At 42.1% G+C, this 26,747-nt stretch overlaps 1 protein-coding gene and 1 pseudogene across 4 annotated transcripts in view; one reads left to right on the forward strand and one right to left on the reverse strand.

The window, feature by feature from the left end:
* Window positions 1-26,747, forward strand: part of Ank1 (ankyrin 1) — a 216,224-nt gene that overhangs the window by 64,225 nt on the left and 125,252 nt on the right. The window lies entirely within an intron of this gene.
* LOC124982134 (thymocyte nuclear protein 1-like) lies at window positions 17,366-24,447 on the reverse strand (annotated as a pseudogene).

Genomic DNA, 26,747 nt, shown 5'->3' on the forward strand with positions numbered 1-26,747 from the left:
TTGATTTGGGGTCAGGTTTCAAGAGAGGTTTGCCTAACAGACCTGGTTCTCTAATCTCCAGAGTATGAACCAGGAAGCAAACAATACGGGTGTGTGGCTCTAGGTTGATGGAGGTGTAACAAATGAACTTTGTAGGAGAGGGAAGGTGAGTCCACACCCTATAGACAGGCAGGTAGGGTTTCCAGATTTAGCAAATAAAAATACGTGCAAACATTGCATGGGCATACTTATACCATGATCTGTGGTTTTTTGGAAATTCAAATTTATTTGGCATCCTGTATTTCTCTGACAATGGTGGTGGGGGTAGAAGACCCCCATACAGGGTGGGAGTGGCAGGCATTCTTGGTATCAGTCCTAGAAGAGGCAGGTCTTCATCCAGGTAAAGGACACAGGGAATCTGACCTTGGTAACAGAAGTACCTCTTGGCTTGGTTTTCCTGAGTCTCCAGGTCTTTAGGCCAGCCCAGTGGTAGGAGAGTGGCCTCCACTTCTTTGACTCTAACCAGGAGGTAAGTAAGGTGTGGGGAGTTGGGCAGTAATAGCTCTGGCTTATTTCCCCCTTGCTGACTCTGAACCATTAGTCTAATTGGGTGTCCAATGGGCTGGGAGCCGCAAAGGAACAGCATGGTCCATACGTGGCAGCAGAGCCCACTGGGCCAGCAGGGCATGGCAGTCAGGTGGTAGGTCTCAGGGAACCCGAGTTCAATTTGGGGACACTTTTCTTTCCCTGTCTCCATCCAGCGGACAGTTGTCCTTCTTTCTCAGTATTGAAGGACGTGTGCTTGATTTTAAAAATAATTTTTAACATTTCTCTTTTAAATTCACATACAATAAAACTCACTTTTCTTTTTGTTTGGTCCCACGGGTTTTGGCAAGTTTATAGAGTCATGTTCCAGCACTGTGATCAAGGTTGAGAACTGACCTATCACCCCCCAAATCTTCCTCCTCTTGCCCCTTTGTTTTTGGTGCTGGGGATGGAACCCAGGGCCTCAAGCATGCTAAGCAAATGCTCTAACCCCTGGTGCTGCCTGTTTGGCATCAAATGTTCCCCACCCCCATCCCCTGGCCACCACAGATCTGTCCTCCACTGCTATAGTTTTGTGTCATCCAGAAAGTCTTCCATGTGGGATCACATGATAAACCTTTGCTTCTGGCTTCTTCTGCTTAGCGTTTGAGATTCACCCATGTCATTGTATGTATCATAGTTCACTCCTGGGTTGGAATCTGCTGTATGAATGTGCCACCGTTTGTTTACACATTCACCCATTAAGGATATTGGGTTGATTCTAGTTTGAGGGTAATTGCAAAGAAAGTTACTGAAAACACTTGTGTTCTGGTTTCTGTGTCAACACAGGTTTCTTTTTTTTTTTTTAATCTTGGGTAAATACCCAGGAGTGGTTTGCTGGGTCCTATGCTAAGCATCTTTTTAATATTATTAGAGTAACTTTCTGGGCTTGCTTTCTATCAGGGGAGGAGGGGGGTACCCTCAGTCTGCCCACACTTTTCAGATGATAGCACCATATTTGTTGACTGACTTTTAGTTCTACAGATGGGAAAATGGAAACCCAGAGAGATCGAATGACAAGTCCAGAATTTTAAAGAAGTCAGTGCTGGGGTTCAGATCACAGTCTAGGTCCTATCTCCCTTATCTTCTTTTGTTTGCATGATACTGTTCCTTTCATCATCTTCTGCTGCACCCTCATTGTCATGGGGGCCCTTGTGGGATGCACTGGGCAACCACCACTGATGAGGAATGCGACCCAAAGGATGAATCCATCTGGTGAAGAAGACCAAGTAACTGTGTGAGCACTGCCATACTGGTGTGCTGAATCCATCTCCGTGCTGTGGACACAGCTTGGCCCTGGTTACTAGACGTGACAGAGTCATCTACAGACTTATTTTTTTGTGATTCATCTACAAAATTATTCTTCTAAGAGCTTTTCAAGCAGAACCAATTTTCTGTTTGTGTCCTTGGGCGCTGGATACTGTTTGTTTTTTTGTGTTCGACTCTGACTACCTTCCCTTTGTACCTGTCACTGAGGATTTGGGACCTGTCTCTGAAAGTTCTAGCCAGACAGTCCTGCCTTTATCTGCTTCAAGCTTAGAATCAAGATAACAGGACCTGACACTCCCTGGGAATCTTGGCTTTCCCACAATTCCAGCTTTTGAACATGCCAATGGAGGATAAATTGTTACCCAGGCTGTCACTGTTATGTACGTCACTTTTCTTTGGAGCAAATTCATTTTATTATCTGTGGAAAGCAGCCATAGCAGAGTGGAGAATAATTTTGATTGATGATTTAGCTTAAAAATAGTTTCCTATTTTAATAAGCTTTATCAGGAAAAGATGAGCTCAGAGGGAACAGCATGCTTATCTAGTGTCCTGTGTATTCTGTAAAAATTTTTGTATTTTGAAGAAAAGCAGAGGGGCTGTGACTGTTTGGTCCTGTAAGTTTGTCCTAGAAGCTTAGTGTGGGGACATACATTGGCCTGTCCCAGCCTGATTGCTCTCCTTCTACTCAGAGAAAAGAAGCAGACAGTAGTTGAGTAGTTTCTAGTTGGATTCCTGCAGGCTCAAAATTAGATTCAACAAATAGTTATTTAGCACTTGCTGTGTGCTAGACAAAACATGCTAGTTACTTTCATTGATATTATCTGGGGAATGCCTAGGTAAAGATAGGAGACCCTCACTTATAAAATAAATGTCCTGGGCCTGGGTATAGCTCAGTGGCAAAGTATTTGCCTAACATGCACAAGGTCCTGGGCTTGGTCCTCAGCACTGAAAAACAAAACAAAAACACTAAATACCCTGCAGAGTTAGTGAGAGAATAGAGGTCTTTTAAATAAAGAGATCTCTTAGTACACTTCACACAGAGAATCCAAAAGAGTCTGAGTTTGGAAGACTATCCTAGGGAATTGCAAATGTGAGATTTTACAGTATGGGTCAGGCTGGGAGAAAGCAGCGTATCCTGCTGAAGACTGTGACTCTGGGGACACATTCGCTGGGCACAAATCCAGTCCTATTCACTGCTGGCATAGCCTTGAGCAAGTGGTACTTCACTCCTCTGAGCATCAGTTTCTGCATCTATAAACTGGGAGTCATAATGGCTCCCTTCTAAGGTTGCAATAAGGATCCAGTGACAGCGGCTGCCCCAGAGAAATCAGTGAGCTACCAAGACCCTGGGCCTTCCATTTTGTTCCAACAACACAATCTAAGATCATGAAGCCGCAAGGAGAAATCCCAGCACCCCCTCGCCCCACCCCCTACACACCCACGCGCTAGGAAATGCCAAAATTGAGGTTTTCCTTTGAAGTTTTGTGGAAGAAGCCTCTGAAAACCAATTCACAAGCCTTGGATAGTGCTTCCCCAAAAAGCCGGATGAGTAAACCGCAGTCCTCATCCGAGGTGGGAAGAGTCAAGTGGGGACATCGGCTACCACGGTGGGCTTTGAGGTGAGCCAGGGACCCTCATCAATTGGCTCTAAAAGTGCTTCAGGATACGATCGATTTCATTTAAGAGCGAATTGGACTCTGGTCTGAGGCTGGGGAAACCAAGAAGGCGCGGAGGCGCCAGGGGGCGCTCTGGAGAGGATGGAGGCAGGCCTGGGCTCTACCCTGGGACTAGAGAAAGGCGGGCGGGGCTCTTAGCAAGAGCCCATCTATGCCGGATGTTTTTAGGATTCCGCTGCCTGTCTTCTCCCACCCACTTGTGATTCCAAGGACCCTTCCTCAGTTTTTTCTCAGACCTTCGGTGGGAAATCTTAAGGAAAATGAGCAGTAGCTTCTTCCCCCCAGCAAACAAGTAAAGGACTAAGAATCGCGAATGAGAAACAATGCCTATTTTTGTTCCAAGTGCACTCTCCACAGCCCTGTCGTTGCAGTGTGAACTAGAATAATCCAATTAACAACTGCAACCAAGAGCATTTTAGTTTCAAAGACATAAAAGGCCTTGGTTTAAGAATCAGTAAATAAAGTGTACTTGGAACAGAGGAGAAGATCCACACGCTCCTGCAGCTACACTGGAGATTCTAAGGAAGAAAGGGCTTCCTGGAGAAGGTGTCAGGGAAGGCGGGCGCAATTGCATGCTGTTGAAGCAAAGTGGTCAGACAGGAAATGGAAGCTGGTGGCTGTAGAGGGAACCTGTAATTCTGTCCATCCCACCGTGCATCTGAGATGGGCACTTAACAAGTTTGGCATATGGAGATGGTGAAGATGGAGAACATTTCACAGAATGTTGGTCCTGGAGCTCTCAGGCAGGAGACCATAAGGCATGTTCAGATGAGGAAAAGCAGCCCAGGGGAGAAGGAAAGTGGTTTGTCTGATTTGCACAGTTAAGCAAATGCAGGGTTGGGATAGGAGAGGGCTGGGGGATGGGGATGCAGAAGGAAGGGGGGGGAGTCAGTGTGGGAGGGAATAGAGAGGAGCACCGGGAATCCGATTTCCTCTTTCTCCTCTGGCACACAGCCTTTAATAGGAAATTAAACATTAAGTATAAGGTAATGGAGGGTTGATAGATAACTCATTAATGACCTTAGTGTATTATTAATAGTATTAAAAGTATATGGGAGTTACTCTTTCTTACTTAAGGGAGAGGAGAGAGAAAACTTGTGTTTGGGAACAGAAATAATAGTTCTTGTAAAATGGGGTCTGAAAATTGTTTTATTATTTTAAAGTTAGAAATTAAGTGTGGCTAATTTGTAATGCTGTCTAACCTAAATTTTCTTTTAAAAGCCATCTTATTTTAATGTTGTAAAGATATCACGCAAAGGAGAGCTTTCATCTTATTATTCTTTGATGCTTGAATCATTCAGGCCCTAGGGTGGCCCACCCTCCATAAATCTCAGCCAGAAAGGTCCAGGATGCATCTGATCCTATGTCAGGACATTTTACACTGGGAGAAGAATACATCTCACTTATACCAACAAAAGAAAGGATCAAATCATGAAAACGCAAGATATGAGCCTCGGACTCTTCTAAGGTAGTATTTAACAAACGTTGCCACGATGAGATTGGTAATGATTCCTGGTGTCTGGCGAGTCTGAGAGTTTTCATTTTTGCATAGAAACAACAAAAGGCAGTGGGAGTAATGGAATCCAAATAATATGAAGCAATCTGAAAACCAGCACATATTTATTGAGCATCTACTATGGATGAGTCATGGTTGCTGATCTTTAGGGGCTTATGTTATTGCCAGGAACACAAGACCAATGCTCAGAATTATTTGAAAAGACAAGACAATATATCAAGCAGTGAATTATGCAATCTATGTAACAAAGGCTGAACATATTGACAGGAACAGAATTAATATGGACTATAATAATTAGGCCAGCCTTTGCAGGACAGAGAATTGAAGATAGGAGAAGATATAGATGGATGGGTGGATAGATGAAGGGCAGGGAATAGGAGGGGAACTTGAGAACTCACAATACACATAAAGCCAGAGAGGCAAGAATAAGAATGATAGGTTTATACAACAAGTCTTGAAAAAAGTGTAGGATACAAAATCTTATACATGATATTATTCTAACTTGGAAAAAAAACATGTAGTGGTCATATGCAATGAAAAAAGACTAAGAAAATGTGTTCCAACGCCAATAATGGTTATCATGTGATGGAGACATTATGGGTGATTGTTTGTTCCTTCCTTTTACATTTTGGTCTTTTCTAATTATTTGCAATGGAATGATTGATCCTTGTAAGCAGAAGAGGAAACTGTCTACCCCTCACCCAGTGGGATGTGCACAGATACAGATGAACTGCGGAGCACACGGCTGGCTGGGGATAGAGGGTGTGCTGGGGATACAGTACATCAGCAGCTGGGAGGATCATGCAGCTGGAAAGGCTGGCTCCAGGAAGCAGGAATGAATGGCAGTGAGGGTGTTGGGCAGGAGTGGGCAGTGCAGATGCTCTTTGAGACTGGTCTAGCAGGAGAGAGCAGTGTGAACTGGGGTGGAGGCACCAGGGCTCTTAAAACAAGTAATTCAAACCCAAGGGAATGAGAACCTCAGCCCCTGTGGGGTTGTGAACAGTAAGATAAAGGGGTGAACCAGAGAAATTTTTTCTAGAAAAATAGGGCAATTGTATAGGCAGAAAAGGAAAATAAAGTATCTAACAGTTGGCATATAGGGGCACTGAGAGGTACCAACAGGACCTTTCCATCTGTAGGATTGCAAATCTCCTTCAACGTGCTGAGTGATCCCAAGTTGCCAGACCTGTTTGAATTCAGACTTTGAAGATTGGCAATTTCTTATGAATAGTCACTAGCAGGCAAGATCAAGGGTGAGGTGAACTCCCACCTCTTTGTCCAAACACTCCAGTTGTAGAAAATGGAGGTTGTTTCTAGGGCTGAGATCATGACTGATGGTTCTTTGGGAAGCTCAGCTTGGTCAACAGGATGTGATTCTCAGAGGCATCTGCCACACACCCAGGGAGACACTGGGTGTTCAGTGGTAGTGACTTGTGCCTTCTATACAGTGGGTGTTGAAGGGTGGTTCTCCAGCCTGGAATGTGTGAGCACAGGCACTGAGCATCATGGTATAAGTATGATCACAGTGAAAGTGTGCCCCCAAAGCCAATTTGAGGGGGGAAGGAAGCTGGAGAGGTCTTGCAACTGACCAACAATTGTGATAGTTTATATTCATAGAAGTATTTTTATTTACCTATCCCAATGGATAAGAACATGGTGAACTCCTCACTATTAGCATTCTGTGCAATAAATAGAAATAATAGAATAATGCCCCCACCTTTTGAGTCACAGTATCCTTCCTTGCTCTGCCTAGTAACAGAAGTGTTTTGTTTTTTTTGTTTTTTGTTTTTGGTGTTTTGTTTTGCTGTGTGTGTGTGTGTATGTGTGTGTGTGTGTGTGTGTGTGTGTGTGTGTGTGTAAATCATTTTCACAGGAGTGATGAGATGAAAGCAGCAAGAATTCTCAAAGTTATCATTTTTCATGTGGTTTGTGCTGACATCGTCCCAGAACTTAGAAGCAGAAGGATTTTCCTTTACATTATGATGAATTATGGCACAAAGAGCATAGTAGGCACTTTATAGATATCTGTTGCGTGGCAAGTGAATGAACCAAAGTAATAATAAAAAGACATACTTTTTAACAAAAATATTTTGTTTTAGTTGTAGGTGGACACAATACCTTTGTTTTATTTTTATGTGGTGCTGAGGATTGAACCCAGGGCCTAATGCATGCCAGGTGAACACTCTACCACTAAGCTGCAAAACCAGCCCAAGAAGACATACTTTTAAGTTTAAAAACACTCAAAATGATACTATTTACTGCTTAGACATATATATATATATATACATTATGAAAATATATAAAAGCGTGTGAAGTGACAAATATCAAATGATTAATATTGGGTTGGGAGGGAGGTGATGGAGAAGAATGCAGAAAGTGGAGTTAACACACCACTATACTGAAAAAAATATCTCTAATATAATGATTGCTTCACAAGAGAAAAAGCAGAGGGCGGGAAAGTTGAATGAATATGTCTGTTTCTTCCCTAAGTTGGGCGCCTTTTCCTTCTGTTGCTCAATAACTCCTACACCCTTTCTTATCTACACCAACCACTTCTCTTCTCCTAGATTGTCCCTTCCAGCATTTCTAAGTAATTATATCTTCAACTTCTGGCTAGAAGAAAACTGCTTCTGTGCATCAACATGGAGGCTGTTAGTGAGATCTGAGTAGCCTTATTTTTTTATAGATACCACCTTCTAAGTAAAAAAAGTACCCACCAGATGATGTGAGAGGAGACACATTTGTTGGGCACCAACTCTGTCCCCATATTCCACACATTTACACGTATTAACTCACTTAATCCTTAAAACAGCCTTTGGTGTAGGTGTTAGCTTTCTTATTTGATAGATGAGTGAGGTGGCTCAATGGTACTCAGCACTTGCCCAGAATAAGGCTCATGAGGAGGGAAGGAGGGGTCCCTAAATCAGTCTGTGGTAGAACTGGGCTCTCGCCCATATTGCCTGTGCCCTGATCCAGGGGTACAGAGCCACAGAGCTGGCTGCTGACCTTTTGGCCAGTGGCACACATTTGCGAAGTACCTGGAGGATGAAGGATACAAGACAGTGGTTCTTGAGTCTAGTGAACCTCCAGGGGGTGGCTCATCACCCTCATTGTAAGGGTTAGTCCAAAGCGAGGTCTATGTACCCCAGCAGGGTGCAAGAAAATGCAGAAAAGAGACATAAGAACTTCTGTTTATCTAGATTTTTAAAAGTCTCCTTTTAAAATTTCTATTTTCTTATATGTTTTATAATGTCCATAATATATTGGTACCTAGTACAGGTAGATGATTTCTAAATGAATATGCATACATTGCAGATACAGGCTTGAAATGTTTTTATTGAGAGGATTGTGAAGTTTTAAACGTTTAAAGACTAGGGTCAATGGTGTGACTTGATGGTAGAGCACTTACTTTGCATGATTTAATCTCCAGCACTGGAAAAAAAAAAAAAAAAGATTTAGAGACCACAGAAAGTCTACTTCACTGATCTGATGCAACTTGTTCCCAATCAACCATTAATACACAATTGTTAAATAAGCTCAGATCTTGTAGCACAGAGCAATGTCATTTCTGGTACTAAGCGATATTAGACATATGGTCACAATGATACTCTTGGGAATGTTGGATAAATCATGAAAAAAATGAGAGGAAAGTGGAGAAAGGTAGATGTCTCATTTTCAAGAAATTTACAAGACCAAATTCCTGGAAAAAAATTTAGAATTGACTATTAGCCAAATGGTTTATGGCCAGTTAAGGGAAAAACAGAGGTCTGTGGCAGCTAGCATGGCTTCTACCAGAAATGAGTCAGACCCAGCTGAATTAATTTCCTTTATAACACTAACCAGTGGCTTATTGGGATAAATCATTCATTCATGCATGCAGGCATTCATGGTCCACTTAGCAGGTAATTACTGAGCATCTATTACGTTTAAAGCCCCATGGTTGGATGACACCTAGTGATGAATATATTGCAATTCCTGCCCCCAAAGAGCTTTTCTTTTAATAACAGAGAAAAACATGTACACAAATAACTGTAATAAACAGTTAACAGAAGTAAAATGTTATGCAGAAAATGACCCCTGATTGCAAGACGATCCGTTTCATTGAGGAAAGAAAGCATTAGAATTTCAGTTGATTTAAAAATATTGTGTTGAAGACTTTTATCTACTTTGTGTACATTTTACATTGACAAAGTTTCACATGATTTTGCAGAAAAAATGAAGAAAAGACATTTGGGTTGATGATACTAGGTGATTTGGAACTAGTGGGACAACCATACCCAAAGTGTGGACATCATCACAAAAGGGAGTTCTTTAGTGATTTGCTGCTGACCCATCCTTCGCCATGCTATTTATTAGTTTGGTTTACAACTGCCCACAAACATAGCAAACATATTCAGTTAACTCTTGGAGAGAGCAGAGATGATAATAGCTCTGTCTTATTTTAGAACATACCAGAGAATTTTGTTAGAATCCTGAAAGACCTTGAAAAACATAGACAAATGAAGAGTAGTCACTCTTCTGTAGCCTCAGGTTTTATATGTACAGATTCCACTGATCACAGATTGAAAATATTTGGGAAAAAACAGTAAAAAAAAATAAAATTTAATAAAACACTATAAGAACTATTTCCATTATATTTATATTTTATTAGCTATAACAAGCAATCTAGAGATTAAAGTATATGGGAGGATATACATAGGTTAGAGTCAAACACTATGTCAACTTATATGAGGGACTTGAGCTTCCCTGGATTTTGTTATCCAAGGTGCATCCTGGAACCGGTCTACAGTCATTGAGGGATGACTCTAGGTGGAGAAAATAGCACTAATTATAACAATAATAACAGCACTTACTATTTATGGATACCATTGTTGAGCACTGTCCATGATTATCTCACTGAATCTTTAGAGGGGACCTGTGAGGTAGACACTATTGTTATTTCCACTGTACAGTTGGACTCACTGAGATTTAAGGAGTGTGTTAGTTAGCTTTCCATCACTGTCAAAATATCTAAGACAATCAACTTGGAAGAAAGGTTTCTTTGGACCACAGTTTCAGAGGTTTTAGTCCATGGTCACTTGGTCTTGTTGCCTGTGGCAGGAGGATATAATGAAGGAAGCTACTCTCCTCCTGGCAGCCAGAAAGGAAAAGAGATAGGGAGTGGCTGAGGAGTGACCTAACTTCCTCCCACTAGGCCCCACCTCTTAAAGGTTCTACCAACTGCCAACAGCACCATGGACTGAAGTCCAACCCTTCAACATATGTACCTTCAGGAGACATTGCAGGGAGGTTCCTCAGCCTATGCTGTGGCCTCTCCACACCAAGATTAGTTGAAGTAACTGGGCCTGTGTCCTGGACGAGGGAAGGCTGCCCTGTCCTCTGCTTGGATTTAAATTGAGAGAAAGGCAGTAGGTTAATTCAGAATGGGGCTGGGCTTGTAGGCAGAACTGGAACCAAAAGGTGGCAGTTACAGGGTGGCAGCATCTTCTGTGTAAAGAGAGACTTCTGAGGCTTCTGCAACATCTACCTCTGGAGTGTAGAAGGGGACATAGCACATCTCCCTGTCAGGGGTATTGGAAGAGAGTTCCAAACTGGGTGACTTGAAGATCCAGTTTCACTTTAAGAGTCTGACCCAGTGTGGATAATGGACCTGAAGCCCACTGCTCACCAACATTGGGTTTGCCAGTCATTAAAAGAGACATTAATATGGCTCCAGGGCAGCCTCTGCAGAGCAACCACAGATGGCTTCACTGTGGAAACCAATTCTTTTCCAGAGAGGTCAGAGCCATGACCTGAGGGGGTGGAAGGAGCAAAATGGAGCTGCCATGGCCTGAGCTTTTTCTTTTGGGTGGAAAAAAAAAAAAGGCCTTAAATCTTTCTGCCTCTAACATAAAACTTCAGATTCGCTGATTATTTGGCTGAATAGTGAACATTCGGCACTTGTCTGTATGAATTTCTCCTCCAATACTGCCTAGAAGGGGGAAATGCCAGACTATAAATAATCAGACAGATGATCCCATATCTGAAAGCATAAGCTGACAAGTTTAGGAGTCCAAATGCCTTCCAGGTTGGAGAATGGCCCTTAAACAGAACATTTGACATTTGAAACTTTATCATCATCAAATCAAGGGTAAAGCTAGAATTTAAGGGAAACTGAAGCAAAATTCCCTCTCAATCAAATTTTCACTCTGTCTCTCTGTCTCCCAACCACACACTTCCATCAGGTACCTGTGGTTCATATAAAATGATGGTAAGAGGACAGGGCTCAGTCAACTCTTAACAACATGATTCTCACAAAACAGAGAGGCAGTGAAGCGCGAGGGGTTCTGGGATTGAGTTAGAAGAACGGATTCCAGCCTCTATTACTAATTAGCAGTAGGACCACAGACAATTTAGTTTGATTTCCCTTTGTCAAGCAGAACTAATAATAAAAATAATAATATTTTTTTCATGATAAACCCAAGGATTATTTTGAGTATTAAATATCATAGTGTATGATGGGTGAAATGTCTGGAAACTGCAAATTGCTCTGCAAATGTACATTTCTGCCATGATGATTGTTAAGATGGAAACCTCCTACTGGTTTGGAGGTATTTACAGTCTTTGGTGTAGATAAAATGTTTGTTTTGTGAATCCTCAAATGCACAGGGTAATTAAGTAAGTAAATTCTGGCTAAGCCAGCGTGTGTGGTGGCCAGACCAGGTAGTCATGCCAGCAATATGCACAAAGAAGGAGTGATGCCAATGTGGAGATTAAGATCCGCTTAGAAGAAGTCTTCAAATCATTCTACCCAGAGAGGTGCAGGCCTTGAATGAAACACATCTGTATAGTCAGCTGCCTGACTGTCTTTAGGCAAGACCAAGAATTGCAGTGCAAGCTTGACCTAGGTGATTGGGGTTTGATGGCAAATCCCACTGCTATCCAGGTACAAGGGAGTGTTGCACATATTTTCTGAAGGAAAATCAACAATGCCCATTGAAGCCACAGACATGTTAATACTTTTTTTTTTTTTTTTTTTTTTTTTTGGTGCTGGGAATTGAACCCAGGGTCTGGCTCTCCCACTGAGCTACATCCCCAATCCTTGGGAAAGTTCTTAGTAATTACATTCAAGAATATCAAGGTATCCATTGTAACATTGTTTAAATCGGAAAAAGAGAGAAAGAATCAAAGTAATAATAATTAATAATTGCTTTTCGCTAGTCAGCAATCAGGGTTGAGTTAAATGAATAGCAAACACTCTTAGGATATGTTACTGTCAATAAACACAATGATGTAGATATGTATTATTCTCATGTGAAAAATATTTTTGATATGTTGCTAAGTTAACAAAAGCAAATTTTGAATAGATTCCATTTTTTGAACTATGTGTTTGTCTGTATCATGTGTGCATTTAAAAAGAAAAAATCTGGGAATATTCAGTAGAATAATAGTGCCAGCTAACACCAATTGAGCACTTTCTGTGGGGTAGAGCTCTACACTTTTGCTACCTCATTTTGTCCTCTCAACCGTCCCTGAAACGAACATTTATATTCTCATCTTATGGAAGAGGTAATTCAGGGACTTAGAGGCGTTAGAAATGTGCCCCAAGGTCACACAACTGCTAAGAGGCAACATCCAGCTCAGTCTGACTCCAAAACCATGCTCATAACCCTCATGAATTATTGCCTTCCAGTGACACCCTGGCTGTACTCAAGCAGTCAGATTATGAGTTATTTTATTATTTTCTAAGTTATCTCTTATTTTAATTTTTCTGGTGACAGGGATCCAACCCAGGGCCTCACACATGGTAGGCAAGTGCTATACCACTGAGCTACGCCCCCAGCACTGTTACCTGATTTTAAAGAACATTTTACCTTATGATAAACTTACCTGCATATTTAATGAAATATGTGTGTTCCCCCAGGTTGGACAGGATGGGAAGTCAACCCCGGAAGAGCTGTGGATGCCCAAGGAGACACTACTGGCATTTTGAATTGCATATACATATCATGGGATTATTAGAAACAGAGGGATGTATAAACCAGGTCATTTATCACTCCTGAGATATAGTGTCAAGAAGTGAGACTAGTATTGTTTCAGTTAATAATAATAAGGTGCTCTTGGATCAGACTTGTGGTGATTCCCCTAACAATTTTGTGAAGCACACAGAAAAGGTCTTTTTATACCCCAGTTGATTGCTAAGGTGATCTGAAGCTAGGGAAGGGTGAGTGGCATGTCCAGGTTCCGTAGCCTTAGTAACAAAGACTCTACTAGAGACGAGACCATCTGACTCCTCGTCCAGTACTTTTGTCTTGACAAGAGGTTTTCAGGAAGAGTTGTTCTGGAATCGAAGTGACCCTAAGGGAGTTTGGGCGGGACCAGAAGTTGCGTGGTGGACTTGCGGAGTTATCTGAGCAGGGACACACTGTTACACTCTCTAGCTGATGACACTTTTTGTCCAGAAAGATGCTGACAGAGGGGTTATCCAAATAGCTTATTTCTCCAGAAAAGTAAGTCACTTCCTTCTTCTCCTCCTTGTAGAGAGAAAAACCAGCCCTCCTTCTGGCTCCCTTCCTCTCCTCTCCCTTGGAGATACTTATAGAGAAGGAAGTTTCAGTGATGTGAATCTGCCTTTCTTCAGTTAGGGTCTCTTGAATACCAGTATTTTATTCCCCAAATTTGAAAATAAGAGAAAGTTAATATCATAAGATTTCCAAGTATCTCAGGACCAACTATCTTAGAGGTGACGAGTGATTTTTATTAGCTACCACCCTCCCACGTCATTGTCACCCTCATTACCTCCACCACCCCATCTTCACCGTGAGATCCATCCCTTAAGCTCCAATTCTTGTTAAGCTATCGTAGGGATATTGCTGCACTTGGATGTACAATTACAATATTGGGTCAAAAGAGATGGGGCGGTGATGACTCTCAAATTTTCTTGGGTGGCTTTAGAAAGAATATAAATTCAGATAAATAACCTGTAAGTGACTTGAAGGCATGTGATAGTATCATTTTAGAAGCAATATAATGTGAATAAGAGCAACTGCTCCAGCCTGAGACTTGGACTTAGATACCCATGCCCTCATTAGTTCTGCAACCTTGATAAGTATGTCTACTGCCTCAGTTTCTTTATCAGTAAAATGGGCTTCACAGTTTCTACCCCTGTCAGATTGTTGGAGTAGTGAGTAACAGCTACAAAATGTCTAGCCTTGTGTGTGTTTTCTTTACTGTTGCTTGCTTAGTACCACAACTGGCACAAAATAGGTGCTTGGTAAATATCGAGAGAGTGAATGCATGAATACATGAATGAACAGGTGCGTGGTGAGTGCTTAGTAAAGAAATGTTAATAAAATAAAATACTGTTAACCATTATTATCAATCCATTCTTTTATCCCTCATGAGGCTAAAAGGTACAGTTTATTGACTTCTTATTTCCTCTTTTTCTCATGTCTACTGATGATGATGCTGTAAGAGAATGGTCAAAGTCAGGCAGAAACAGGGACTTCCAAGGAGAAGGGCCCAGAAAATGTGTAAGTTGGACAATCACATGAAACAACCGAGAGCAGGGTCTGCCACCATCTGCTATCTTAGAACACTGTGCTGCCTCTGAATTATCTTTTTCCTCCTTTTTCTTTATCTTGCTCCTCTTTTTTTCACCTGATGCTAGGAAAAAACAGAGGACTCAGGAGACTCTGCTCTACAAAAAAACCCTGAACAAATCATATTATCTCCCTGAGCTACAGTTTCATTTTCAGAATGAGGACACCAGAGAACTCTTTGGAGTTGTGCAGTTTCTCATACCTTAGTTCTGTGTTCTTTCTTTCCTAGCTCAATGTCAGAGAATCTTTGAGTGCCTTGACCTGTAGTTTTAAAGTACAGTCTAAGAACTGGAATGTAGTCTGGAGTCTCCCAGATCCTTCTAGGAAACCCAAGAGCAAAAGTGTTCTCATGATACCAAGATATTTGCCTTTTTCACTCTTCTTCCCTCACACATGTAAAGAACATGAAAGGTTCATGGATTGAGATCCCATACTGCAACAAACTTTAAGAAATGACTACTTGTTGGGTATTGGTGTGGTATCCAGTAAGATTTTCACAGTTAACTGAAAAGGTTGTTAAAATACTCCTTCCTTGTCCAACTATATATCTGATGGGGTCATGTTATCTTTGTAGACCTTAACCCAAGCATCATACTGGGACTCACTGAATGCAGAAGCTGACGTGAGAATTCATCTGTCTTTTCTTAAGTCAGACATTAAAGAGATTGCCCACATGTAGAACAATCACCCTCTTATAACTGAATTTTTGGTTGTTTTGGAAAAGATAGCTACTTTTCATAAAATGTTATCTATATTATTATAAAATGGGTTTTTTATGCTGTGTTCAAGTGAATTGATAGTCCAAGGTTTTTAAAACTCTCAGTTTTAATTTCTAATGTGCTAAATGTTGATACATATAATCCACACTTAAGAAAAAACTCCTTGAGGTCCTCAGTTGTTTTTAAGAGTGTGAAGTGGTCCTAAGACTAAAAAGTTTGGGATCCACTATTCTAAATTTACCAGAGCAAGGGTAAGTCTGCCATTGGGTTATTATTATTTTTTTATTAACTCAGACATGTTGCTTAAGCTGTTTAACCTCTCAGTTCTCCTGTTCGTCGTGTTGAAATGCTTTTTTTAAATGAATGGGGTCACTTCTCTGTTTTAGTGGTATTCTACCTGAATCTAAGAATTTCACAGCATTATAAGCAGGTACTGAGTAGATGGGAGTTGTATAAATCTTAAGAGAACAGGAGTAAAGTTTTCTGAATCTGGAATATATTTTAAAGATAGCAATCTCTTAACAAACTTATAGTCTGAATATAACATTAAATAAGGCAAATCAACAATCACCCTTCCACATAGGTACCACATTATTTTGCAGGCAACAATTCCACTCTATCATTGCAGAGAACAGAAAAAGAAGCAAAGTCAGCCAACTCATGATAAGAAAACTGAAGATAATACAGAAAATAATAGATCAAGATAGAATTAAAAAATATATACACAAAATCACTGGTACACTTGCCTTCAGCAACTCCCCTGCCCTTGAATGTGGACTGGGTTTAGAGATTTCCTTCTCGCAAATAGGATATAGAAGAAGGTGATGATGTGCTATGCCTAGGCTAGATGTCATAAAAGGCTATGCCTTCTGTCCTTCTTTCTTGAGTCACTCCTGGAAAAACCAGTTGCTATGTCATGAGGACACTCAGGCGGCACTGTGGGGAGGTCCATATGGTGTGGAACTAGCACTTTCTGCTAACAGCCATTGAGAGTCTTGGAGGTGGATCTTCCAGTCCCAATGGTACCTCCAGATGCCTACAACCCTTGGATTATTTTTGTTTTTGTTTTTTGTTTGTTTTTGTGTACTAAGAATTGAACCCAGGGACTTCTATCACTAGGTCACACCCCCAGCCCTTTTTATTTTGAAACAGGGTCTTGCTAAATTGCTCCAGTTGGCCTTGACCTCATAATCCTCCAGTTTCAACCTTCCGAGTTGCTGAGATTACCCTCACCCTAGCTGACAGCTTGACTGAAACTTCATGAGAGACTCTGAGCCAGAACCACCCAGCTGAGTTGCTCCTGAATTCCTGATCTGCAGAAAATTGTGAAATAATAAATTTGTGTGTTTTTTTTAAGTCACTAAATTGTGTGTATTTTGGGGGGGTTAAATTTTATGTAGCAGTAGCAAATTAATACAACTAATATAATTTATGACTATGGATACAGAAATTCTATAGAAAACATCACAATTCTAATCCAGTGATACTGTATTTAAAATAACACGTCATGACTAAGAAGGGCTGAACCCAGAAATACAAGGATAGTTTACCATTAGAAAAATCTGCTAATGCAATGCACCGCTTTGAAAGAAAAATAGAATGAAACATGTTATTTTCAATTTTCACTTATGATTTAAAAACTAATAAGCTGGGACTATAGGCAAACTTCTTTAATGAAAGCTATCTATGAAAATTCTACACAAACATTGTACTTCTGGTGAAACTTTAAATAGTCACGTAGGTGAGCAACTAGATCAATATGCTGTTACTACTTTCATTTAACAATATGGTGGATATTTTAACTAAGGCAACAGTGAAAGAGTACAAGAAAAGAAAACAAGGGGTGCAAAATTATTAAAGACGATAGCAAAAAGTTCTTATTTCTTTTTTTGACATTAAATGTTTTATTGAAAGAAGTAGGAAAAAAATCTGCATACATGATCTCTGGTGAACATAACACACAAACCTTTGCACACCTTCCTTTGTCTTATAAAACTTTGCCACCTTTAGAGACTTGTCCATTCCTGCAATACTGTTCAGTTAACTTGGTTCCTTTTCATCCAGGCTCAAAATAAAATCAAACTCATCTTTGGTCAGGGGCTGGATCGAGAGCCTCTGGTGAGTGAAGAGAGCCATATCTTCCAAAGAGCCACCAATACCTTTGTGAGATTGGTGATAGGTTTTAAGCTCAGCCAAGGAGATGAAACACTTCATCATTCAAACAAACTGTACATCCACCATGGACCATTTGGGGTTGTCCTCTCTGCTGGATTGGTCATAATGGGGTTCATTTTTCTCAAACTGTGTGGTCTGGGTAAGCCTCCTTTATAATCTTGGTGAGTCCTACAATGCCTGGTTCTTTACAGTTGCTATGGTAGAAGAAGACTTCTTCCCCAGCTTCATGGCTCTAAGTAAGTTTCATGTCTGGTAGTTATGAACACCAGCATGCTGTCTACTTGGGCTGTGCTTTGAGATCCTCAATGCTGAACTTCACATCTACACCTTTCTCTAATCAGCTCTCAGGCTCTGACTTCACCAGCCAGTAGTTGCTTAGATTCCTCCCACATTTATTTAAAGGCTTAAGTCTTCTGAGGGCTGGAGTTCTCCACTTTAGCCGATGCCTCACCTGAGTTCCCAGATTTAGTATGTTTATCTGATTACCCCTCCTTTTTGGGGCCAGCAACCCCAGTTGGTCTCTTCAGGAGTCTCTACAAGGTCTCTCTCGGCAGGGGGCTGAAGTCCAGAGGGTTCTGGAATCAACAGGGAGATATAGAAAGGAATTCCACTGCCCTTCACAACCTGCACAGAGCAAGAGGGAGATGCCATGAGGAAGTCCAAAGAGTCTCCAACTTGGAAGAGCAGATAACTGCTTAAGGGTCTCAAATCCTTCCCTCCGTTAACTGCACCATTTCCATCTCGAATAGCCTGCCCTTACATTCTTCCCAGGTCTTCCCGTGAGCCCCGTCTTATCCACTTAACCATTCTCCCACAACACCAGCCCTATGCTCCACAAAATGGACCCACCCCACCAGGCGCCCAAGACCAAATCTTGTTTCTGAGTAGAATTTGTCTGTGGATAAAAAATCAAAGAGAATCATGTGCAAATTATTCAAATTAGTAAAGAGCGCAACAAAATTCCTGGCTATAAGTTTGAGAGACAAAATAATATTCTTTAAAAACAAATTTTTTTTTAGTTGTAGATGGTCACAATATCTTTATTTTTTTATGTGTTGCTAAGGATTGAACCCAGTGCCTCACATGCTCAAGGCAAATGCTCTACCACTGAGCTACAGGCCCAGCCCCAAAATAATATCCTTATAGACAATAATGTCCAAATTAAAATGTAGTTGAACTAAACATCTCACTTAACAGTATTAAAATTGTAAAATACTATGGAATAAACCTAATTAAAATGTGCAAGAACTCTTATAGAGAAAAATTACAAAACATTATTGAATAACATCCAAGAAGACCTGAATAACAACTGAGAGACAAACCATGTATATGTAATTGAAAGACTCAACAATATAAAGCCACTGGTTCTTTAAAGTGGTAGGCATATTCCATGTAATATAATTAAAATGCCTTTCAGGGTTTTTTGGTAGAATTTTTCTAAGTTTATATGGAAGGGCAAAGGATCAAGAGAAACTTTGACACTTTAAAAGAGGAATGAAGCAAGGAAATTGACCTCATCTGTACTAAGACTTACTACGAACAATATTAAAGCTTATTATAATGCAGAGAAGACAGTATGGCGTTGGCACATGGTCCCATGGTCCTTGGAGAGAGTCCCCTCTTAGACAGATGCAGGCACATGGAGTCTTAGTATGTAATGAAGAGGACATTACAATGCAGGGTAGAGAGAGGATGTGCTATTGAATAAACAGTGCAGGACAACTGATTATCAATATGTAAAAAATTAGAACTCTCGATCCACACCATACACAGAAAGTCAGGTGAATTTAAAGACTATGAAAAGCAAAGCTATAAAATACTTACTGTTAAAGTTTGGTTCTCAAATGATCCCCAGAGGCCTATGTGTGAAGGCTTGATCCACAGCCTGTAGCCTGTAGGTGATGGAATCTTTAGGAGGCAGGATCTATGGGAGGAGTTAGGTCATTAGGGGCATGCCCTTGAAGGAGATGTGGGGACCCCAGCCCCTTCCTGTCTTTTTCTTTGCTTTCCAACCACTCTGAGATGAATAGGTGTCTTTTGCCATGCACTCCTACCATGAGGCACTGTGCCACCACAGGCCCAAAGGCAACAGGGCCAAAGGACCATGGACTGAAACCTCTGAAACTGTGAGCCCAAACAAACCTTTCTTCCTCTTAGGTTGATGATCTCAGATATTTTGTTAAAAGAAAGCTGACTAAAACATTTATAACACAGGAAAATGTTTTTACAAATTCTGGGTTGGAAGGGTTTCTTCAACAGGACAGAAGCACAAAGAAAAGAAAACAACTGATACATTTGACTATGTTAAAATTGACAACTTCTGTTCATCAAAACAGACAATTTTAAAAAGCGAAAGGTGAGCCACAGACAGGGAGAAGATATTTCAATGTATTTGAACTAACAGATGATTAGTATTCTAACTAGATAGAGAACTCCTCCAAATCAATAAGAAAAAGGCAAACAGTGAAACAGAAAAATGGGCAAAGGGCTTGAACAGTAATTTCACAGAAAAGGAAAAATAAATGGTCAATGAATGTGTAAAAAGATGCACAACCTCATTAGTAATCAGGGAAATGTGAATTAAAACCATGGTGCCACAGTCTTTTCTACCCACTATATTAGCAAAAATTTAGAAGTCTGACAATATCAAGAGTCAATATCAAGTGATGAGCTTGAAGAGCAACTTCATATCTGCTACGGGCGTGTAGATTGGAAAAGCCAGTTTCAGAAAAACTCAGCATTCTCTTATAAAGCTGAAGGTGTATGTGCAATTCAGTAATTCTACTTAATAGCATACACCCTGGCAGATCTTACATGTATGTCCTAGGAGGTTTATTCCTAGCAATAATGTCTTTTAAAAAATTTTTTAGTGTCGATGGACCTTTATATTATGTATTTATTTATATGAGGGAGTATTTATCTACGTGCTGAGAGTTGAACCCAGTGCCTCACACATGCTAGGCAAGTGCTCTACCACTGAGCTACAACCCCAGTCCAGCAATAATGTCTTAACAGCAAAAAGATGGAAACTGCTTAAATTCCAGTAGCAGTAAAATCGTCAATGGTGGTATTTGCCCACAATGGAATATGATACAGCAGGGAAAGTGAGTGAACTACTGGCTGCATATGTTCTCAAGAACATTGTGTTGCATCAAAAATGCAAACAGTAGGGAAATCATATAGCATAATTCATAGTTAGAAATTGCAAGTTGAAGCCAGGCGCAGTGGCGTATGCTTGTAATCCCAGTGACTTGAGAGGCTGAGGCAGGAGGATTGAGAGTTCAAAGTCAGCCTCAGCAACAGCAAGGCGCTAAGCACCTGAGTGAGACCCTGTCTCTAAATAAAATACAAAATAGGGCTGGGGATGTGGCCCAGTGGTCAAGTGCCCCTGAGTTCAATCCCTAGTACCCACCCTCCCCACCAAAAAAAAAAAAAAAAAAAAGAAATTGCAAATTGAACAATCATTGTGCAGGGATACATATGTAGGTGGCAAAAGTAGGAGAAGCAAGGAAATGAGAAACATAGAGTTTAGGCAGTGTTTTCTTCTGTGGAGGTGAGGGGACAGAGGCATGAGGTAGATGGAGTCAGGTGAGAGAAGGGCAGAGGATATTCCATCCTCCAACCTCTTCATTAGCTGAGTCTTGGGCATATGACCTTATGACTTTGTTATCTTTCGTTATACCTTACAGATGGGTGTTTTTTTTGTATTGAAAATTCATGGGAATAATAAACACCAAATTCAGGTCAGTCCTCTCTAGGATGGACAGGGATGGGATCAAGGTATATTATATTGGTTTCTGTAATATTTTATTTTTTACCAGAAAAATCTGACATAAACTGTGAAATTTCATGAAGCTGAAAAGTGTACCTGGGATGATTCATACCGATGTTCTCTGTAATTTTCCTTTTTCTTTTTTTTGAAATATTTCATCAAAACATTATCATACAAAGAAAAAATGCATATTAAAATAAGAGGCTGGAGAGAAATATATCAGAATGCTAGCTAGGGTTGTATTGGGAACACTGAGGGAGACTGAGGGAGAATGAGTTTATATGCATTGCTTTGTGTTTTTCAAACTTTTTTCAGTGAGGGTGTCTTATTACTTTTGTAATTTAAAAAACCTACTAGAATTCTCTTCTTTCAACTTACTTGTCATCTTCTAAAAATGGAACACACTAAGAAGAGAAGGCTTGAAATGTTCAACAGAGACTTGTTGGCTTCCATCCTTATTAAGGAAAGTGCATCAGCTAAGAGTAGACTAAAGTCTCAATCCAAAAGCAAAATGGCAGACTTGGTCTCTAGACCCTTCACCCATGCTGCCTGGAGTAGAACTCTCCCTTGGCCCCTTCTTTGAGTAGATCTCTTGGTTTGGTTTGGTTTTCTTTTATTCTTGTACTGGAACCCCAGGCATCTGGCATGCTAAACAAGCACTCACCACTGAACTCTATCCCAATCCATTGAGAAGATTTCTTCATCTCTCCATGCCTCAGCTTCCTCTTCTGTAACTGGACCTAATGATACTGATCATCTACCATAGTAATTATAAGGAGTACCTGAGTTTAAATTTCATCCAGTGATTAGAATACTGCATAGCATCTAGAAAGCACTAGATACACATTTGATATGTGAAACAAAAAAAAAAGAAGAAGAAGAAGAAGAAGAGGAACTTGTAAAGGGAGAGGGTTGGGAGGGATTGCTTCTAGGGGTGAGCTTGGGGGTCTCAAGCACACTGGAAGTCCAGTTTCTGGAAACCCAGCTGTGTATGGTATCAGTGCAACTCTCTTTATCCTGCTTGGTTCTTTTGCTCCTGAGGGCATCTGGTCTTTTTTTTGTCTTAGACACATCCATGGGAGAAGAGTCTTCTCTTGTCTCAGACAAGGAAGGTGGAGTGGGTTCTGGAGTTAAATTCTGAGTGACCCAGCTCCCAGAAATATTAAGCTGCCAGGGTCCCAGACCTCTGGGACCTGCAAGGGGCCATTCTGCCATCAAAAGCACTACACAAGCAGGATCAAGCCTGGGATTTGGAATTGCTATTATCTACTCACAGGACATTTTCTTATCTACTTCAACTGTATTTTTTTTTGGGGGGGGGGTGCTAGGGATCGAACCCAGGGCCTTGTGCTTACAAGGCAAGCACTCTACCGACTGAGCTATCTCCCCAGCCTCACAGGACATTTTCTACATCAGAGTGACATTCCATGTGAGTGTGCTGGGTGTTCTGTTCTCAGAGCTTGGGAGCTCCTACGAGAAAAATATTGTTCAGTCTCTTCTCTGGATGATGACACGGCTTCTTGCTCTTATCATTCTAACTGATAACAACTGTGGATTAACCTAGAAATCTGCCTTGAACCCTTACTAGGCATCACGTCCACTGCTATTCCAAACTCGTTCCTACACTGAGTGGGGCTCAGGCCAGCATGTCCCATCATGAGTGGGTCTGGCCCCACACTGTTGCCAAAAACCATGTGTAGTGTGACAGAGTTATTTAAATCTTGCCTAATAAGACCTGCTTCTTTTGTATGTTTTAGCTTTCTGGCCCCCAAAAAAGAAAGCAAGAAAGAAGAGGAAGCCATTGTTTTGAGTTCAGTGCTTCAAAAATGCCTGCTTGAGGACATATGCCATAATGACTGTGGTGGTTATTTTTAGTCCAAATGTGGCCTCCAGCTTGTTGTGCCCTTCCCCTGCCATGTCAGGTGCTAGTCTGCTTGGAGATGACCCTGGTCTCCAGTGGGGGGCTCTCCAGCTGCTGTGGGAAGCAGAGGGGTCACAGTGTGGTTCTCAGTGGCATTTTTTCCGCGGCAGCTGTGCCCTCACAGCAGGACCCGCTTGGTTCTGCAGCGAAGCTCCAAAGCCAGATGGCTGCCTCATCAGGGGACCTGGACCAGCCTCAGCCTAGCAGGAGGGAGGCAGAGTGTCATGTGAGGAAAGCTGGAGAGACCCTTCTTAGGAAGGACTGGACCCAGCAGCCCACACCATGTCAATGCACCTCTTGAAAGGAAATTGTGATCCATCATTCACAACCGGCAGTCCCTTTAAGAGGAGGCCACCCCCAGGATCCAGGGACACTGCCATTCTCCAGGCCTCATGGTTCAGTTCCTTTGGGTCATTTATTCCCTCTGCCAGCCACCCAACTGCTATTGCAGGGAATGGTGTGCTCACCGGATAAAGCCACTCTGGGCAGATGCCACTTCATCCCATTGTTGGATTGGCTGGATGTTGGGGAAAACAACAACAACAACAACAACAACAACAACAATGAAACACCCTTCCCATGCCAGGCCTGCAGGAGCCTTGCCTTGAATGGACCCAGCCAGGTTGGCTGGGGCAGCCCCCATCCCCTGGCAGCCAGGGAGCTGCCCTGGCCCCTCCTCCCCACTAGTCGCTATCTACTGGTGACTCACCTCTGGTTCCCAGGAACGTTGTTATTTTTGGTCCCAAAGTTATTAAGACTGTGCCCAGATTCCCTACAAATTGACAATTAAGCAACACAGTGACCCCCAGAGAAAATAGAGGGCCAGAGCCCGGTGTCCTGCAGAACCAGGGCTGCTTAAGCAGAAGAGTTGCCCGGGAGAAGACTCTGCTCATGGAACCAACACAGAGCTCGCTTGGAGGCTAGGTCCCCAGCCTCCTCCAGGCAGCCCGCCCACTGGGAGGTGCTCCCTTAGCCTCCAGCCCCAGAGGGGCCCTGGGTGGCTGTGCTGACTGAGGCCTGTTGAGTGGGGGTGCCCCTGTAATCTGTAAACCCCAGGCGGTGGGCGCCGCCCTCCGCCCGCGCTCAGAGCCCATAGCACGCCTTTGGGGCCCGCGATAAGGCGCTCTGAGGGCCGCGCCGCGGGGCGCAGCCACCTGGACTCCGCAGAGGCTGCGGTGCGTCTGTCCGGCGACCGCAGCTGTTCCTCCACTGGTCCGACGGAGCGTCGGCGGGATCCTGGTTTGGGACCGGCATGATGGGCTTCTGCAGAGTGAGTACTTGAGCAGCTGCTTAAAGTGGGCTACAAGTGGTGGTAGGGAAAGGTGAGGACGCAGGAAGGGGCTGGAGAATCGCTGGGTAGGACCAGGGGTGTGCAGCTTTGCCGCCTGCAAAGGGAGGGAGAGGGCGCCTGCGTGTGTCCACCCAGGGAAACCACCTCCTGAGCTCATCTTTGGAATAACATCAACACTCACTCTCTCTGGTTCTGTCGCTGAATGTAGGTGGCAGGTGGCCTCTGCCTGACTCAATTAATTCAGTTCATATTTTTTACAGCCAGAGATTTGCTGTCAAAATGAGTTCCACCTACCTGGGTCTCTGAATTGTTCTCTCTGCTTTAAGGGTTGGGCAGGATGAGTTTGGGATCATAATCCAAATCCATTGAGATTCTAGAAGCTTTCCTTTGACTCTACTGAGCAATTTAATTTGTAGGTGTGTCATGGTACCTGTACCTGAGGGAGAATAAAGAGGCACCTGTGAGTGTAGGCTGCTCTGCCAGGGTGCCCTGTCACCCTCTTGGTGGAGGGCTGGTTTCTTGTCTCTTAGACCCACAAAGACCAGTCACCTAGTGCTCCTTTTTTCTTCATGCTTGGAATGGTAAACTTTGGATTTATGTTGCTAACTAAAGGGAGAGAAGTCTAGGAAGGAAGAAGTAGGGAAATGCCAGTGTAGGTTTTGGAGATAGGGTCTGATGAATGTTTTAAAGTGATAATGGAGCATCACAGGGGTTATCCCTGCCATTCCCAATTCTCCCTGTGAAGATAGGACATACCTTTGCTCAGTAGCTCTGCCGGGCAGCACTTTTAAGTGTCCCAGTGATGGACTTGGAGTTCAGAGCTGGGTACCAGGCCATATGCTCAGACCATGAATGAAAGGGATTCTGGTGACCAAGGAGGATATCCGCTCTCATATGTGTCTAACAGTCAGTCACCAGGTGCAGGGAAATGATATTAATTTCTTTTCCTGAGGATGGGCGATTTTGTGGGGGGATCTAGGGACTCCCACTTCAGCCCCACTAGCAGCGCGTACCAGGTTAAGTTCATCCAGGTCTTCCCTTTTTTGCTGCACCATGCTAGGACCTATGTTCTCGAGATCCTAGGAGGGCCTGCTCTTAATAGACCAGAGGAAGAAGAGAGGTGAAGGAGAGAAGGCCACTGTCCCCAGTCCCAAATACAAGCCTTGTGTTTTGCAGGAATAAAGAATGCCCCATGAACAGAATGTGTAAAATGGACAGGATGCTTTCATTAACCTAATACTCTTGAGAGAGCCACTGTTCTCTGGGTCTCGATTTCTTTGGGAATAGGGTGGGCTGTGAGTCTGAAGGAAGGTGGGTTAGAAAAGCATTTGGAAAGGGAAGAAAAGACTTGAGGATGGTTATTGTAACCAAGGTCAATAAATTCAGTTGATGCCTGACTTTAAAAATCAGTTATAATTAGTTTTATTTTATATATTTATATGTATATATTCTATTTATATTATATATTATATATTAAATATAATTAATTTTAAGCCTACGTTGCCACCCCTCACTTACTCGAAAATGGTTTGACCAGTGTCTGAGAAACCAGCTGGCTTCTTTGGAAGGTAATCTAAGTGAGACATATTTAGAAAGGCAGGGTTTTGGTAATTATTGCCAAAAGAATATGAGAAAAAGATAAGAGGGCTCTCCAAAGGTAAAGTAACCGAAAGCCTTCATCCTCAAGGTCTGTTCAACACCTTTCAACAAACATTTAGGAAGTGGCATTCTGTGTGGCACTGGGACAAAACAGTGAGCAACACGGACAAAGGTCCAGCTCTCAGAGAGCTTAAGTTCCAGTAGGTGTAGGGAAAAGAGTGAAAATGAATAAATTACACGTCTATCAAAAGACTGGGGGTGTAGCTCAGTGATAGAGTGCTTGGCTAGCATGGAAGAGAGAAGTGGGTTCAGTCTTGCACACACACTTGCACACAAAAGTTAAGAAGTACTGTGGGGAATGAGTACCAGGTAAAGGGAATACATTTGGAGAGGTCTACAAGTTAATAGTGTGTTCAGAAGCAGCCTTAGTGAGATGCTATTGAGCAAAGACTTAATCAAAGAAGGTAAGGGATGGAGCCATGCACAATCAGGAGGAAGAGGCAGAAGAAGCAACACATGCAGCAGTCCTGGGGCAGGCACGTATTGTGGAAATAACCACAAGGCTAGTGTGGCTGGAGCAGAATGAGGAAGGAGAAGCTGGAGAAGGTGAGGTCAGAGAAGTGGCAGGATGGAGAAATTGGAGGAGAGTCATAAGTACAGGAAA

Source organism: Sciurus carolinensis, chromosome 4 (genome assembly GCF_902686445.1).
Source record: "Sciurus carolinensis chromosome 4, mSciCar1.2, whole genome shotgun sequence".
NCBI classification, from domain to species: domain Eukaryota; kingdom Metazoa; phylum Chordata; class Mammalia; order Rodentia; family Sciuridae; genus Sciurus; species Sciurus carolinensis.